This window comes from Juglans regia, chromosome 6, assembly GCF_001411555.2.
Source record: "Juglans regia cultivar Chandler chromosome 6, Walnut 2.0, whole genome shotgun sequence".
Classification (NCBI taxonomy): domain Eukaryota; kingdom Viridiplantae; phylum Streptophyta; class Magnoliopsida; order Fagales; family Juglandaceae; genus Juglans; species Juglans regia.
This window is the reverse complement of record NC_049906.1, coordinates 28,634,761-28,650,063: the sequence shown is the minus strand read 5'-3', so window position 1 is coordinate 28,650,063 and position 15,303 is coordinate 28,634,761. Positions and strand designations below refer to the sequence as shown.

Below are 15,303 nucleotides of genomic sequence, written 5' to 3'. Positions count from 1 at the left end.
TAATTAATGATTTCCATGCATGCTTCAGCAATCCAAGCCCCATCTTGAAAAATCAAGCATGAAAGCAACTATATATATACATACATACATATATATATATATATATATGAAGATATGAAATTCAATTGACCCTCCAAAGTTTTCGGAGAAGAATTAATTTATAAGTTTGACAATAATTCTTAGGGCTCGTTTGGGAACGAAAACCATCTTACGATCTTATCTCAAAATTTTTCATAATTCCCTTCTCAAACATCACTCAAACACATATATTTTTTAATTTCAAATCTTAACTTTCTCATATAATCATTATCTAATCATTACAACTTTCCCAAACATTCAAATAAAATACAAAAAATAATACAAGTTTTTCAAATTTTAAAACAAAAATTATATTAAAAAATTATATTATAACAATATTTTACCTTTATAATATTTTTATTTAACTAATTTTTACCATTTTCTAAAACTCAATAAAATATCTTAACTTAAACTATTTTACTAATATTCATATATTTCTCATCTCATCTCATTCCTAGTTAAATATCTAGATCTAGAGTGCTGTGTTTGGTAAGTACTGAAATAGTCTTGAGACTACTTCAGTACTACGATTCATAAATAGTTTATTACTATTTACAAATTACTTATTATTTTTTCATTAATATTCACTATTATTTTTCACTATAATTCACTATTTTTCATTACTATTCACGTATAATAAAAAATCTCAACATCCAAACATAAAAGTCCTGACTACTAGCTGCTGCTGCTGCTGCTACTACTGCGGACAGGACTCAGGCCGACAGGGAAAACATATATGTCGTTTATTTTTATAAGGGCATTCAGGAATTAAGGTGCAAAAGTGATCTAAATAATATTAAATCGTCTGATAGTACATTTGTTTTAAATTCCTAAGTAGGCTGCATTCCCAAAGTATAGTAGTTAATTTATATTTAATTAAGAGTTTTTCAAACGGTTTTACTATATACTTTTTCAACAATTTATATATAATGTGTTTTTATTGTTATGTTTTTATATGAATATATATAAATATATATATATTTACGTGTTTAATGAATGAATTAATTAGCAACTATATATTAATTCTCGATTTGTGATATTCGTTTTTCAGATTTTTGAGAGATCTATAACCAAAATAATTATATAAAAAAAAAAGACAAGAAATTAATATGGAGATCAGCTAGCGAGGTACCTTGATGATGCATATCTTCATAGGCTACACATTCATATGCATGCATGCATTGCATATTACATCTTCCAACTCAATTTACTTCGGTCGACCAAGAAACCATATCATCCAATTAAGTGGCTCATGATAAATATGCATATTGAGATCAAAGGACATTCATTTGCTAGAATCATGACGTGCTGGCCAGTTGTCCTGAAATGATCAAAATTATTGAAATTATATATGTCACTTACATTAATACAAGAGTTTTGCTATATACATAATGAGTCATCAGTGTATGTATTAATGCATGAATACTACTATTTATTGTGGATTCCATTATAATTTTTTATTTTTTATTTTATAATTAATAAAGTTTATTGATTTTAAAAGTATGCATAACCCGAGTACACAGGTGGTATACAAGTGAGAGATGCCTAATTACAGCCTACGAACGAACGAAAAAAAAAGCGTATACAAGTCACTAAAATTACTCCCATCTAATACAATAGTCTTAGTCCAAAGTAACATAGTTTGGAAGTAATTAAAGATTAATTATAAGAAGTAATTATAAGAAGTAATTTAAAAGATTAATTCTTTTTTATGCTAATTAACTAAAGTGGAAGACTTTCACATTAACAATGTGACTTAGAAATATGTTTTTTTCATAAAAAAAAATAGCAGGTTAATTAAATATGTGATACGTACCATATATCATGCATAATTAGAAACCACCCAAGTTTGAAGAATGCATACCAATTAAATTGGTCCATTTGTTTTTCACAAAGTAGTTTCATTTTCATCTTTCCTCCTAATTTCTTTCTAATCTATACTGTCTATTAGATTGGAAAAAATCAATTAAACATGATAATTTTTTTTAATATAGACCCTTTTATCTTACACTGTATATATAATTCTCAATAAAAATATGAAATATTTAAAGAGTTTTGTTATACAATATAACTTTAAAAAACCAAAACACGAATAATTTTTTTAGCATAGTTGAGCTTCCACATCAGCGATGTGTTCGGTGTACATGTAAAAAAATAAGGTTTATATATATAGATAGATTTTCTCATATTTGAAACATTTTTTTTTTTGAAAGTATATTTAAAACATTCTTATCATGCTTGTAAAACCCATAATTTTCTGCTTTGCATAATTTGCAACCCCAAATTAAATCTTATCCCATGATTAGTCAAACACACTTTAAAATTAGTGAAAGAAATGCCTAATTAATATACAAAAATAATCCATGGTTTTGAATTTTTTTTTTTTAAATCCCTGAATTACACAAATATTCCATATATACCAGGTATCAAAAAGTTAAAAGATCAAAAGAAAATAAAAAAATATAAATGAGAAAAAAGCATAAAATTAATGAAAATGATGGGCATGGCGGAGAGGAACATTAACCCCTCCGGCCTCCACCCGGCCATCTCTGCAGCCGATTGGGCACACAACGGGAATGAGTTCTCTTGCAAATCAAGTTTTGTCATGTTAGCGACATAAATGATATATATATGTTTTACACACCGACTTATGAATAGAATTTCTCACTAGTTAAATTATGTAAATGGCCCCCATTCTAACCCAATTCCCATTACTTTTGTGAGGGTCAGGACCATTTGATCAGTTTCAAACCATCATGTGTACATGATGATTTCTGCTTTGAGCCCATCCATCATGTCTACATAATTTGTTTGTTTAATGACAGTATCTCTGCAACCAGATGGGCTTTTATAATCCCCTATGCTACTTTTACTGTGTGAATCAGTGACTCTATATAATGGTAACTTTATAGCGGTAGGCCCACTAAAGATGGTCATGTCCTACATACCCATATTCGAAGCTGACATTTTTACATTGGGAAAACAATGCATGTTCAGCTTTCCATTTGCTACATAAAGAAACCCTAAATTTTCAGTTGGGGGCCCAATTTGCGTACATGAATTCTGTTCACTAAAAATATAAAAAGGAATAGGATTAATTGTTGTAATACCAAATTGCATACATGATTTATTATTTTATTATTATTTTTTACATACTTTTTATTACTTTTTACTACTAATATTCACTACTAATTAATATTTTATCATTACTTTTTCACTACTATTCACAGAATATCTGAGATCACCTCACTAACCAAATGCAACCTTAGAGTCATGTGTAATCTTTGCATGCACTTTTCGATAAATTTGGAACCCGCATAAAAATAATTATTTTTTAATAGTAGACTCTATTTTTCTCAATAGAAATGCAGAACTGTATATATCAGTACTACTATATATATATATAAACCTTTGAGTTCTTGGACACCCGATGTGAGCCAATAAAAAAAAATATAATAACCTTTTAGCTAGTCAAAAAAAAAAAAAAAATCCACATAAAGAGGGAGGGTGCAATTGAAACCCAAAGATTGGAAGATGAACTTTAGAAGGATGCTATATACAGCTAGCAGATTATTAGGTTGAGATTATATATATATATACACACACACACACATTTCCTTTAACTTCAACTTGTTATTTTCTAGCATTAATATGTTTGCATGCTTGCTTGATAGGTATGTAGAAAAATTGGACAAAGTGAAAGTGGTATTCAAGTACCTTTTAATTGTAAATGTCACATCATCAATTATAGTAAAATTTTAAATTGAGAAGAAAATATGGATTTAATTATTTACATCATATCCTTAACAGTTTGGCCAACCTCCTCTCAATAAGTGGGTTCATCAAATATTTAATTAGTGAAGTCAAGATTCTAAGTTAAGACCCATGCTATGATATCATCATGTGAAGTCACCACTTATTCTAAAAATTTAAAATAATAGAAAAATATATATTTAATTATTTAAATTATAGCCTTCATAATAGAATCTTGACAGACTACTGATCAGTGTCTACAATTTCTATTAGTTCAATTATCTCAGCTCTCTCCCTATAAATATAATATAAATTTTTATAAGAATATTTCAGATGATTTATAAATAATAGTAAAATAATAATTATAAATAACTTATGAATAATAATAAATCATTTGTAAATAATAATGAATCAAAGTAGTGTGAGAATATCTACTCAAATAGGCCCTAAGCCCTTATATTAATTTTATGAACAGTAATTTTACTGTGCTTTGTACTTGGTTGCTGTCTACATAATACGTACACCCACATGAGGCTGTCCTTTCATGTTGACTTTAGTTTACAGACACACACCCAAATCACCTACATTAATTTCTGCTTGCTAACTTATGTTCAACAAGTGTTTAAGGGACTAATTAATTATTCTATATATAATTAATGGCTTTTTTAATCTTACTACACGTGCCTAGCTAGCTTGTGACACATACAATTACAAATTGCACAAGCTGATCAGGGGCTAGGGGAATATATTGGTAATAATTAATTACATAGACTGTTAATTTCAATGTTTCTGTTTTTCCTAATTTGTCCAATATCAGTCCTGATCTTGATCTTCGATCTCTCAAAAGGTCAGGCTTGAATCTTTATATTAAATTCATAATCTCATACATACATACATATATATATATATATATATGTATGCAGTATGCATGACTAATTTGTACATGATTAAGTTAATTTAGAACTGTGCATATAAAGGAATGAGCTTGTATTTGTTTATCTATGGATCATAATCTCATGTACTGAGCATCATGATGTGTGAATATTACAGATTAATTTTGGGTAGCCAATTAAGTAGTTATATATGTTAAATTTTATGGAGACAAAAACCAATTTACATATATATATATATATATATTATATAAGTAAGAGAAACAAAGAACAAAATTTTTTAATAATGTTTTTTTTAAAGATTAGATTAAAAATTTCGGTTTTTTTTAGGTAACAATAAAAAAAAAAAAAAGGGATTTGGCTATTGAATTTGAATTTACTATTTTTCAGGACCCAAAGATACAAGCTAGTCACTTCTATGATATATGGCCTATATATAAGAGAATAAAAATTATTCTCATCAGTCATTATTTACTACTTCACACCCTAGTCCACACCTTATAAAAAATATCCTAATACTCTATAAAAATTACACTCACACCCTATAAAAAATTATAAGTGTGAGGTGTGTGAGTGAATATAAGTGGTTGATCCATAGTAAATCCCTATAATCTAATTTAATTTTTTTTACAAAGAACATTAAATCCATTATTTATATATATATATATATATATATATTTTAAGGTGACATCCTGCACATTTAAGTAAAAACCTATAAAATGTTCACAAAAACTTAGATTTTACATCCAAACATCCCCTAGTTTGAATTAAGGGGCATTAATTAATTTGTACAGTGAAGCTGAACCTATCATGCATGCGTACACATACATAGATTCAGAATCTATTCATTCATAAAATGCAAATCTTAATCCAGAATGGGGATATTACCATAATTGGAATGAGCTAGGGCAATGATATTTAACTATTCCTCTTTTGGGGGAGAGAGAGAGGGAGAGAGATCAGCATGAAGGTGAGGTGACGGTGGTGGCACAGACGGCGAGGATCGAGTACTTCTGGGAGGGATCGAAGATCAGAATCGAGGTGATCATGATCATCATATTGTTTTATTTCCAATAATTACGGAAAAAAGAGCAAGTGGAGACAAGATTGTCCCAATACTCGAGGGGTGCATGACGTAGTACAGCTATATCCATGCTAGGATTACTGCAAATCGTCCTATAATTTGTACTCAGCACAAACCAGTAGCGAATTAGAGGCTTTGTTTTTCACACAAAATCCAAAAATGAAATTGGGAGTACTGAGAACTAGGAGAGGTTCATCCATGGTAGTTGTAGTAGTACTGCAGCAGTACTACCACCACTACTCTACCTAAAGAGTATCCTTTCCCACAACAATCTAAGCCAACGGCTGGCCTCCATTCTCTCAAATGGGCCACACGAGTAATACGTACATGGAAACTAGGGAAAAAAACACTCAAAAACGGAAGGAAAAAGAGAAAAGAAGCATGGTTAATGTCTAACAGCAATAAAGAGAAGCATGGACTTGTATTTTACCTGGGATATCAATCAAATTTTGGCTTCGTTTTGCTTAGAAGATCATGTTCTTCTTCTTGTCCAGCCATTACAGTCTGTGCTTAAAATGATCTTCGTTCAACACAATGCAGAAAAAGAGAAGAAAAATTGATGTCATCTGTAGAGCTCTATAAAGCACTAGCCCTAGAGAGAGAGAGAGAGGGAGAGGGAGAGGGAGAAGGGTATTTGAATCTGCAAAATATATATGATCTCACCTTAGAATTCAGCAATTTTTCCTCCGCACTTTTCAACACAAGCACCTTTCTTTCTCTGCACATTTGCTTCAAAGGAAAGTCTCCTCCAAATACAGAAAGTTTACGCCCATCGGCATCTTCTAATGTTTACTTTTTCTTCTCCCTCTCAGAAGTTGTGTGATAGGGAAAATGGTAAGTGAAAGAAGAGTAACAGTAATGATTTAGAACAAGTAGCTTGATCCATGGAAATCATTTTAATTCTGAAAAAGAAGCCAAAAAGACGACGAGATTAACGGAAAGTGAAGAGACAAATCTAGAAAAAGGAAGATACAGCAATAAATAATCGATACGGACTAGCAGTTCCAGGATCCACAACACTCCTCCTGCTGCTACATGAGCTAGCTAGGGTTTTATTTTATGGAGAGAAAGATAAAAAGGGCAGGTAATTGGCAGTTCCCCCAGAAAAAAAGAAAAGAAAAAAAAAAGGCCATAATATGGGCATAGAAATGAAGTACGTACAAAAGATAGAACAGTAACATGAGTGTCAGATTCAAAGAGATGAAGTTATGGGGGCTCTACATGGGTTCAGCAATGGTAGTTACCTTGGAATGTGTGAGCTTTTTGTGTGTTTTGTACGGGGCGTGAGCTAGCCATTGCTTGGAGGAAATAGATCATAGATCATCACCTTTTTCCATAGGACGTACGTACCCCGGCCAGGCCAGCAGGCTGCTGCAGCGAGCTAGGGCTTTAATCTCTCTATCCGAAGGATTGTGTTTGTGTCTAAAGATTGAGCCATGAATTTGCCCAGATATAACATGATCATCTAATATTTTTATATTGACAATGATGTACTTAGGGGATGCTCGATCGGAGGGGAATGAGACGATCGAGAGAATTTTATGAAAAATAATAAAATAATTTATGAATAGTAAAAATGAGATAGTTTGAATAAAATTTTTATTGAGTTTTAGAAAAGAAAAGAGAAAAAATTAAATAAAAAATATTATAAAATTAAAAATTGTTAGAATATAATTTTTTAAGAATAATGATCGGGTTACTATCCTATTACTATCCATTTACTACTTAATTTGTATTTGATTTTTTTTAATTTTTAATTTTACTTTATGATTAAGGAAGTGGATATTAGTAAAGTTATATGTTTTTTTTTTATTTTTTTCTTAGTGATTAAGGATGTTAAAAAAATACTTAAAATAAAATGATAAAAAAATAAAAAAAAATTGAAATGTGCTTGGATAGTAAATAGGTAGTAGATGGGTAATAACCTTATCACTACCCATTTTTTAATATAATTTTTATTTTAAAATTTAAAAAATTTGAATTATTTTTTATTTTTTAGTTTTGACTAAATCATTGCCAGTGGTCTAAGTCCGGTATATTCTTAGGTGACAGTACAATATTGCATGAAAAGGTTTGCACAAAAGCGTTGATTTTACTGTACATACATACATATACATATACATATATATATATATATGAAGCATATAATAGTAACAATTCATTAAATAAAAACTTTTTAAAAACAGATTCTGAACAACATCTAATTAAAAACATCATTATTTACATAAATGGGCCAACATACAAAATCACCATTCAATTAAAAAGCTCGTGCATGAGAGTTGCATTCCAAAATCACCAAGTTTATAAACACAATTTTTTACATAAATTTGGTTTCACTCACGCCGCCTCACTGCGTCAATGTAAGGATCTCAATTGTTTTTGTTTGTTAAATCGTCTCATCACCATTTTTTTTTATTTAAATAGATATTACATAATACTTGTTTCATCCAATTTGATACTTGTTAACAGTTAAATCGTCTCATCTCCAATTTGTTTTAGATCTAAACATATATTATATAGTATTTATTTCGTCTAATTTGATGACTGGTTTCGTCCAAGTTGATGCATGTTTATTGATCCCATTATTTTGAATGAAGGCTAACCCAGATTATACATGTGAGTTTTCTACACAGCTTCTAAAAATCCAAAGAGTTTCAACTGAGAAGAGAGACGAAGAAAACTCATACCCACGTAATGGCGAGATTCACAAGCAAGAAGAGAAATTTCAACACAGAAGAACCCATAAGTTTGTGTGAGAAAGTAGGGAGTAAAAAATATTGGAAACATGAGAAAGTAAGAGGAAAGAGATTTCGACCAACATTTGGATAACAATAAAGTTGTAAAGAGACAAGTGAAACACCGTAAAAAAAAATACACTTTACATAATCGGTGAAGGAAAGAAAAACATAAAAGGATGAGAATTTGAGAAAACATAGGGCAAAACTAGACGAAAAAATACTATTTATCTTGTACAGAGCATTCAAGGGCATAACTGTAATAACAATCAATTACATAGGGGCATAAGTGGAATAGAAAGTGTCAAACAAAATACTATTCATTCCTATTCATATGCTTATAATAGGCGCTTTTTATATGTAATGGATAAGGGATATATATGTACTGCTTTGAGTTGCATGAAGTAGTGAGGAACTGAACTGCTTTAGACATTAATGCACTTCTGTAGGTCATGTAGAAAATAATGTTACAGATTTTATGATCTTTGAACTTTTAGAAATCATGTTTTCAACCAAACTACTTTTGGGTCTTATTGTTTTTGAGAAAACAATTCTTCTAGGTACAAGCAATCTTGTGTACCGATTGTGCACCGATTACGGACATGGCTTATTATATTAAAAAAAATATCAAATCCCCTTCGTCATCCCCAAAATATGTCCCTTGAGCTTCTTGTTCTTGTTTTCTCAACCCCTGAAAAGCTCCCCCACCGCATCCGTAGTACCAGCTCCTCTTGAAGCTTTTCCTCCGTCACCACTGCCGCATTAGTTGCTATGTTTGCTACTGCATCAGCCGCTGCCATAGTTGCGGCATCCAAAGACCCAAAGCACCCGTTTCTCCAACATGCGCTGAATTCCCTTCTCTTTTCCATAGTTGTGCCATTCTTGATTATGTCATTGTGCAGGGGTTTATGCTAATGAAAATGGCCTAAAAGAATCTTTGGGTGAGAAATATGAGAAATTATCCACCTATGAGTTCAAGGAAAACAAGGAGTTTAATGAAGATCTTATTGATAACAATATAGACATGACAGTTAGACTTCAAATGGTCCATAGCAAATTGAGCATCCACTCTGTACGTAGTGCTTTTGAACATTCAGTAGGGAGCAGACTCCAAAAGTTTGGTGGATCGGATAATAAAGAATTGCTTCAAAGGTGAATCATCCTATGACTAAATAGTTTCTTTCCATGCCAATGGTAAGTATCTGTTGGATATTATATTTCAAAGAATGAATGACTGGAAATTGCTAAGAACTTTCATAATTGGAGGCCATTTTATGAAGGGATATCACATCTCTCTCTCATTTTCTACATTTTGTGTTGTATTCATAATTGTCGGGTGCTCTAATTTCACCATAGGAAGTGTTTTCAAATTTTTCCCAAAAACCAGATCCCCTTCATCTTTCCCAAAAATCAGATCCCCTTCTGCGCGCAACAAAACCTAAGTTTCATTTAATTAAAACTCATCGTTTTACTAATTGACGTGGAGGTTGGTGCGTGATCGGTATACATACGAAATTAGCTTCATTCAGACTTTTCCTTGAGAAAATATAGATGAACAATTTTTGGCAGAATTTATAGCAATTTCATGGCCAGGTCAGGAAGATTATTATATATTATTACAAAGTTAATTTAGATTTTAGATACAATGTAAACCTAAAGATCGATGATCATTTTTACAAGTCAAAATGATCAGATCAGTCTCTCCTTTTTTTTCAAGCATTTAAGTTTGATGATCGGTACCATTTAATTAATTAATGATCATCAGATGATGAATGAATTAATCCGAGATGCCAAACAGCACTTTTAATTCATCATCTTATACGTCCTTTTTGCCCTAGTAGTGTGCATGTTTAGCAGCTCAATGTGACAGTCCATTAATCCTTTTCAGATTTTGCTTTACGATGAGAAAGGATATACAGTAGTCTGTTTCATATGGCTGACACTTGTCCATGCAGTTGCATGCTGAGTTAATTTGGCTGCTCCGCCTGCCCTGCTGCTTAATTAATTAAAACCTTTTCAGATCTTGCTTGCTGCAACTTCGATCGATTCAGTCTTTGAGGGTACGTACATGATCAGTAGTAGAAGACAAATGTCAAGCCGACCATTCAGATCATTTCAGTACTACTACAACTGTTCCCTTTATCTCTCATCATCATCTTTTTAGCATCTGGCCGGGTTTCATCATTCTTTCAATGGAGTTCATCAGATGAAATAACGCTACTATATTTTATTCAATAGATATAATGAGATCAAATCAAGCTGCTCAAACTTATTGTTTAAAGTGATCGCTCAAATATTTTATTTTTTTAACAGTTAAAAAAGTTTAGTAAAGTTGTGTATATATATATATATATATTTAATAATTAAGGATATTAAAATATTTTTTTAAAAAAGTTTACATAACTAGCAATTAGGGCGGCTCAATACAAATTGAGGCCTAAGATAAAATTAAAATGAGTCATTCATAATTATAATATAATAAAATATAAATTATTATATAGAATATTTTCAAAATTTCTTTAAATATAATTTTTGTGAATTTATATTTACAACAATTTAAAATGAAACCTTTTTGTGCCTCAATTTAGCAAGATCTTAAAAAATTATTTAATATATAAATAATTCAATATATTAAATATTAAATTTAGTATTATGAGGCCTTGCACATATTGAAAACTATAAAAATGATTTAAAATTTTATTTAATGAAATAGTTTTTATTTTTTTTCAAAAAAAAAACTTTATTTTTATTTTTGGAAGGCCTTACATAAGGTGGAGGCCTTAGGCAATGGCCTAAATGGCCTTATCATTGAGCCGGCCTGCTAGCGATACATGCTTCGACTAACAGTACTGCTCAAATTCTTTTTCGTGTGGCCTATCGATCACCAATAGTACTACGTCTTAATTATGATAAACATAAAAAAAAATTATATTTACAGTTATAAAATATATAAACATTTCATATTTTTTTTATAAAAAATAAAAAAATATGAGATTTATATAAAAAAATATATTAAATTTTTAATTATAATATTCGACATCGCATCTTGTAAATTAATTGTTAATAAAATAGTCTTGAAAAACAGTGTTGTGTTCTCGAGATCATCTCATTTATATATACGAGAGGTCTTACAATTATAAATATATAAATTAATATAAATTTATATTTATTTTATAATAAAAATAATTATCTCTAAGAATATTTGTATATAAGAATATATATATATATATTAGCACTATTTTAAATAATATTTGAGAGAACCAAGACACATGTCACGTACACTCAAATGCAGAAGGTGTGCACGTGAGAGAAAGAGATCAGGGAAAGAGAGAGAGAGAGAGAGTAGCTGCACTTTCTTGACCAATCGCTTTATGCATATGGTTGAACAGACTATATATATATATCGTACCAAATTTAAAAGAAGAAGAGCTAGGTAGGTAGCTAAAAGACAGAGCAGCAATTAATAGTCTAAAATTCCTTACAGAAAGATTCCCAGTAAACTAGCTACCTAATGGCCATGCCATGCCATGCCCACTACTACGTCTGATCTTTTTCCCATGCTTCGTACGTATACATACATATGATAGCTATTAATACTCTATTTTCTCTTTTCTTTTTATGATTTTTCCAGCTTGCATGTCTTGTTGTCTGCCTACTACTACGTACTCTAATACCGACAAGTTTATTTTAATTGCCACCAATCTCCGTAAGCAACAGTTGCCTATAAGCTACAAGAGATCAGACCTCCTACGGCCTACTCACTTGGGCATTTTGTACCAAAGATGACAAAAATGCAACTCAACTTGTTATTTATTTAATAATTAAAGAAGTGATTATTAATGTATTAATATTTTTTTTATATTTTTTAAAAATATTTTAAAATAATAATGATAGGTTTATTACTTTTCTAACATTCTTTTACTGATTTATAGTGTATTTGAAATTTTTATTTTCTTATTATTTTTGAAGTATTTTTTTAACATCCTTAATCATTATGAAAAAATTAAAAAAATATACAACTTCACTAATAGTCAACACTTCCTTAACCATTAAGTAAAAAAAAAATTACAAAAAAAATAAAAAAGTAAAAAGAATAGTAAATGGATTGTAAGAAGTAGTAAACATATCATTATCATTCTATTAAAATAATTGCATCATACCACAATATTTTGTTTTAATAATATTAATTACAGTTTTAAATTGTGAAAATATTCTATATTTTTATTAAAAATTAATAAAATTTGTTTTTAATAATAAAATTTGTTATTAAAAAATTATATTTTTCATATTTTATAATTATAAATATCATTTCCCTTTTTATTTTCAATCTTCTCAAATTTCTCCCTAACGCAAGAAATACTTAATTTCTTACTAGTGGAAAAATCCCTCCAAAAAAACTTATTACGTAGCATTCATTTTTATTTTTTGAAAGAAGAAGAATAACTCTTCATCGATCAAAGTACCTCAAATGAGAGAAACAATACAAGAGGGACAACTCTCTAACTCAACAGCATCTTCATGGATGCATGATGCACTTTTTGCTAGTGCATTTGCTACAATGTTTGACCCCCTTTTTATATGAACCACTTCCTAATAATCTAATTGAGCAAGACCCTTTTTAATGTCCCAGATAATAGCCCTCAAGTAATGGCAAGAATCATCTACCTGTTTTATGTTGTTAACAACATTTAATGCATGCATCACCCTCAAGGATTATCTTTCTAATACCAATCTCTAGTACAAACTAAATTGCATGAAAATCCCCCAATGATTCAGTTGTATGTGAGTCTGGAGCATTAGTCACCTTCATCCTCTTTGTAGCCATGACAAAGCCTTCATGATCTCTTACAATGATCCCAATTCCAGCCTTGCTGTTTCTCTTGCTCAAAGATGCATCCCAATTCACTTTGAACATCCCATGAGGAGGAGGAGTCCAATTAACAACAGTTGCATTTGCCTCTGCTTTAGTTCTACTGTCCTTCTTGTTTGCATCTCTAAAATCATTAGTTGCCTTAACTGCTGATACCATCACTTCTATTGGGTGAGTAAAAAAGCTTCTGGACAGGAAATTATTTCTTCTATGATGTATCTTATGAGTTGTAACTACAATTTCCTCCACTTGCTCTTGTTCAAACAACTTTCTTGAAACCCATACACCAAACACCCCTCGCAACTGGACAATCCCATATCACATGAATACTTGATTCTTCGTCTACCTGACATAATGAACACAATGGTGAATCCACATCTCTCCTCTTAAAATGATTTGAGTTTGTTGGTAAAGACTCTAAGCAAGCTCTCCACATGAAGATCTTTACTGTAGTAGGCACATTTAACTTCCATAAAAAAGACCAAATTTGTTTATTTGCATTAGGATTTGAACCCTATCCTCTCTCTTTGTCATTCAACTCCTTTTGCAAATAATAAGCACTTATAATTGAAAACATACCATTTTGACTACATCTCCAAACAAGCTTGTATGGGCAGTTTGAGCAGCTTAGTGGTATGTTTAGTATCAATTCCCCTTCCTTACTTGAGAACCACTCCTTAATCAAATTGGCATTCCAATTTTTGGTATTAGCATCTATGATAGCACTTACTTTTATATTTACAAAACTGCAAGCATAGTTTGAATCTTAAAAGAATTAGGCTGTTGAATCCATCGATCTTGCCATATCCTTACCTGATTTCCTGTCCCAATCCTCCATAATAAGTCCTCTTCCACTAACTTCTTTGTGGCAAATAGACTTCTCCATATAAAGGATGGTTTAGCCCCAATTTTTGCTTCTAGAAAAGAAGTAGTTGGAAAATATTTTAAGTTTGAAAACTTTAGTAATCAAAAACTTTGGATTCTGCAAGAACCTCCTGCCTTGTTTTGCAAGTAGAGCCAAATTAAAACTTTCCAAGTCCCTGAATCTCATACCTCCATTGGACTTGGCTTTCTCCATTTGACCCCATGATGCCCAATGAGCTTTCCTCTCTTTCTCATGTTGACTCCACCAAAACTGACACATGATTTGATTAATTTTAAGGATAAGAGATCTAGGTAATTTAAAAACCCCCATATAGTAGGTAGGTAAAGCTTGAATTACTGCTTTTAGTAGAATCTCTTTTCCTACTTTAGACAGCAACTTTGTTTTCCAACAACTCACTCTACTTCTAACTCTATCCACAATTCTAGAGAAGGCCTTAAATCGATATCTACCTATAAGGACAGGTAGTCCCAAGTATTTCTCATAAGAGGAAGAAGATCTTACACTTGCTATGTTTAGAATAAAGTCTCTGGCTTCACTCATTGTTTCTACTGAAATGAATAGAAGTCTTTTTCTTATTTCGTCTTTGTCCTGATACTTTCTCATCTTTCCAACAAACTAATCATATTGCTCCATTCCAATGAATTAGTTTTGCAAGATAACAAGATGTCATCTGCCAAAAACAAGTGGTTAATACAAATCTATCCTCGAACCAGAGGAAAGCCAGTGATGGCTTTTGTCATCTAAGCTTGATTTAGCAAAGCACTCAAAGCTTCAGAACAAATAATGAAGAGGTATTGTGATAATGGATCACCCTACCTCAACCCTCTAGAATCTTTAAATTTAGTCCGAGGATAGCCATTTATCAATATGGAATATGAGACTGAGCTGAGACAACTTATAATCAAATCAATCCATTTCTGTTTGAACCCAAGCTTGGCCATAACAGCTTTAAGAAACTCCCACTCCACTCTATTATAAGCCTTACTCATATCTAGTTTCAAAGCCAT

At 30.9% G+C, this 15,303-nt stretch overlaps 1 long non-coding RNA gene across 1 annotated transcript; it reads right to left on the bottom strand.

Moving 5' to 3' along the window:
• Positions 1-1,257: 1,257 nt before the first annotated feature.
• LOC118348702 lies at positions 1,258-6,520 on the bottom strand. The gene is made up of 3 exons (XR_004801681.1): positions 6,469-6,520; positions 6,236-6,325; positions 1,258-1,399 (listed from the first exon to the last, which is right to left on the bottom strand). It is a non-coding gene; the product is annotated as an uncharacterized LOC118348702 (long non-coding RNA).
• Positions 6,521-15,303: the final 8,783 nt, after the last annotated feature.